We start from the raw sequence: 4,038 nt of genomic DNA, 5'->3' as shown, positions 1-4,038 counted from the left end.
GATAGCCGTGTCCACGGTTACAGGACGACTTGGAGTTGTGCCCCGATCTTATACAACTACAATTGTTACTTAACTGGAATTAGTTTGCTTCGGGATTGCTTCCTCGCAGGGAGTCGAGGGAGGATCTTTAGGCGTGACCTCACTTTAATATTGCTGCAACAATATGACTATTAATGTGTTCCCCCTGTTCTACTCTCGTCTATTGCTGCAAGACCCTGAAGATGCTAGTCTTCGATAGGACTAGGCCTTCTCTCTCTATTCTCGCATTGCTGCAGTCAGTCCACATATAACCCCCTTCTTTGATACTGATGCATTATTAGGATAGTTCTGATGTAAGACTTGCGAGTACTTTGGATGAGTACTCACCGCTGCTTTGCTCCCCCCTTGTTCCCTTGGTCCGTTTGCTGCGACCAGATGATGAAGCCCAGGAGATGGAGGTCCCCGCCACCGACGACTGCTACCCCGACGGTGCCTACTACTACGTGGAGGCCGCTGATGATCAGGAGTAGTTAGGAGGTTCCCAGGCAGGAGGCCTCGCCTCGTTCGATCGTTGTATCTTTTGTGCTAGCCTTCTCTAAGGCACCCCATGTTTTATGTCTGTACTCAGATATTTGTTGCTTCCGCTGACTCGTGTGCTTATCGAGCTTTCGTATTCTAGCCCTCGAGGCCCCTGGCTTGTAATATGAAGCTGATGTTATTTTATTTGTGTCTAGAGTTGTGTTGTGATATCTCCCCGTGAGTCCTTGGGTTTGATCGTACGCATTTGCGTGTATGATTAGCGTACGATTAAGCCGAGGGCGTCACAAGTTGGTATCAGAGCCAACTGCCTGTAGGTAGCCCCCTTTCCAACTCCTTGGCCGAAGTTGAGTCTAGTGTTTGAAAAAACTTTACTAACACTGATGTTGTGGCTTACGGGCCCACATCTCAATTGGGTGGTATTAGTATCTTTTACTCCTTTTCTATACTCTGGGCTCTACTTTCTCTTCTCTTTCGGGTCAAAGATTTTACTAACTCTAACATTAGGTTCTCGAATCACATCAATCCGGAGCGCTGGACTATCTACTCTTTTTCTCCTGAATATGTATTACACACACTGTCATTGACATTCGTCAATCTTAATTTTCAGATGCGTCCCGCAAGACAACACGTGCGCCTGACACAGGCCACCGAGACGACTGGGTTCCCGGCCATTTTGGTCGATCTCCTGACCAGGCTGGGATATCGCTGGTACCCCGAGTACACCGTGTTCGAGGATTTCCGCGAGTACAACCAGTGCCAGTACCAGGCTGAGGTTCGCATCTTCGACCAGAGGGGCGGTGAGACCCTCGAGCGCCACGTGTTCTGTGGTATTGGAGTGTCGGTCGAGATGGCCGTCCACGATGCGGCCTACATCGCCATCACCCGTCTCCGTGGAGCGTACCCTCACCTGGAGGAGAGCCCTTTCAGATACATCCCGCATGCTCCTGCTGGGGATGAGACTGGGTCTGATCTCACTGCCTACGCTTCTGACGTTCGGGAGCGCAGCGACCGTTCCTACGTCGCTGTCTGCGCCCCCTACGTAACGCGTCGGTACGACGCGCGGATTCTGGTGCAGTACACTGAGGCAATGGATCGTGCTTTCCGAGCTCTGACTGTGGAGTTGTATGCTACGCGCACTCGTCTTTACGACGCATTGACAGAGCTGCAGCCATCACACTGTCCGAGGGTTCCCCCTTTGTGCATCCGCGAGCCGAGCAGGACAGAGCTACCATCAGCTCTCGAGTGGACTGATGTTGGGGGTAGAACCCCTGCACTTGGACCTCAGCTCCTCGACTGGATGCGGTACCGTCACCAGAGTCACAACGGGACACAGGGTCCTGTCCCTACCTTCTATCACCGCCAGCTACCAGGATTCGTTCGTCCTCTCCGACGTTGATGTAGACTTATCGCTACATCTCGTTGTGGTACTCTTCCACCGCGTGCCTGCACGCCGCCTAGTGAGTCCAGGGTATCGTCAAATGCGTCCGGGCTATCGCCAAATTTCGAGTTTTTAATCATTAGTCTGTAATCGAACTTATGTATGGGTCTGTATGTCGAACTCAGCTACTATGGAGTATCTATCGCATTTCCCTTTCGTTATGCTTGGTTACTTCATGAATGCGTGCGATGCCTTTCAATTACTTTAAGCTAAACTACCCCTGCTAAATATTTAACAGGATGGTTAGACCAGCTGGCCGCCCGCGTGGCCGTGCCAACGATGCACCACCCCCGCCTCCTGAGTATATGGCGGGGATGATCCAACAGTTTGAGCTGAACCGCCAGTTTATGCAAGGGCTCATGGATCAGTTCCAAAGGCCGAACATGAACCAACCACAAGGCGTGACACTGCAAGACTTCTGCCGCCTCAACCCTGCGATCTACCGCAGCTCAACTCAGCCTCTTGATGCTGATGACTGGCTCCGTGACATTTCTTATGAGCTAGAGTCTGCCAATGTGCCCCTGGCGAGCTATGTCAACTTTGCCGCCTACTTTCTGAAGGGTCCCGCTGCTCAATGGTGGGACAGCCACAGGCGCTCTCAGCCCGATGGAACTATCATCACTTGGGCAGAGTTCAAGGCTGCTTTCCGTGCTCGATACATTCCCCAGGGAATCATGGACCGGAAGAAGCGTGAGTTCCGCAACTTGGTCCAGGGCAACAAGACTGTGGATGCTTATCAGCGGGAATTTCTGGAATTATCTCGCTATGCTGAAGAAGACATTGCGACTGATGCACGCAGGCAGGAGAAGTTCCGTGAAGGCCTCCACCCTGATATCAAGCTGACACTCCTCGTTCAGGACTATGCTGATTTCGCCACCCTCGTGAACAAGGCTATTCAGGTTGAGACTGGTCTGCAGGAATACAAAGATAGCAGCAAGCGCAACCGTGACATGGGCTCATCTTCGGGCTCATCTGCACAGAAGCGGAAGATCTGGATCCCCAACAACATGTACCATGCACCTGCTCCTACTCCGAGGCCGTCCTATGCTGCACCTCGCCTGCCTCCTCCACCGCCTAGGCAGCCGAGGCTCCCAGCTCCACCGCCTCGAGTTCCTCCTTCCCGTCCCGAGGACGGGCTGTGCTTCAAGTGTGGCCGTCCAGGTCACCGTGCTAGAGACTGCAGGCAGAATCAGAATCAGCTGGCACTTCCCGCAACTGGCCGTGGCAACAACCAGAACCGCAACTTCAACACTAAGCCGGCTTATGTTCGTGGTCAGGCCAACAACATTGATATGGGTCAAGCTCAAGACCAGCCTGCTACCGTGATGGGTACACTTCTCGTTAACTCAGTACCTGCTTCTGTATTGTTTGATACAGGAGCATCGCATTCCTTTATGTCGGAAAATTTTGCATACATGCATGACATTAGGAGCGAAGAGATGAACCTCCCGATAGTGGTAAACACCCCTGGGGGCGAATGTCGAACCTCTGTGGTTTGCCCCCATGTTCCAGTTGAAATTGAAGGATTAGAATTCCTTGCCAACCCCATCCTACTAAAGTCATCCAACATTGATCTCATATTGGGGATGGACTGGTTGAAAGCTCATACGGCATCGATCGTTTGTGCCACCAAAACCGTCCACCTCCTACACCCTTCAGATGAACTAGTAAGCTACCATGCTCATCTCGTCCGTAATGCTGAGGCACGGCTGTATGCCTTGAATGCATTAAATGCGTCGCCTCTTGAAGGGATTGAAAACATTCCAGTGGTCCGAGAATTTCAAGATGTCTTTCCAGAAGAACTTCCGGGGATTCCCCCTGCTCGAGCTGTCGAGTTTGTCATTGACTTGGTACCCGGTACCACTCCTATTGCCAAGCGTCCTTATAAAATGCCACCACATGAACTCCTTGAACTTAAGCAAGAAATTGACAACTCGCTCCGTCTGGGTTTCATCCGTCCGAGTTCCTCTGCTTGGGGAGCACCTTCTCTCTTTGTTAAGAAGAAGGATGGGACAAATCGATTGGTTCAAGACTATCGTCCTATCAACCAGGCCACTATTCAAAACAAATATCCTCTCCCT

The sequence above is a fragment of the Hordeum vulgare genome, chromosome 2H (assembly GCF_904849725.1).
Source record: "Hordeum vulgare subsp. vulgare chromosome 2H, MorexV3_pseudomolecules_assembly, whole genome shotgun sequence".
Taxonomy (NCBI): domain Eukaryota; kingdom Viridiplantae; phylum Streptophyta; class Magnoliopsida; order Poales; family Poaceae; genus Hordeum; species Hordeum vulgare.
The sequence above is the reverse complement of the archived record's forward strand: the minus strand, read 5'-3'. Positions refer to the sequence as shown.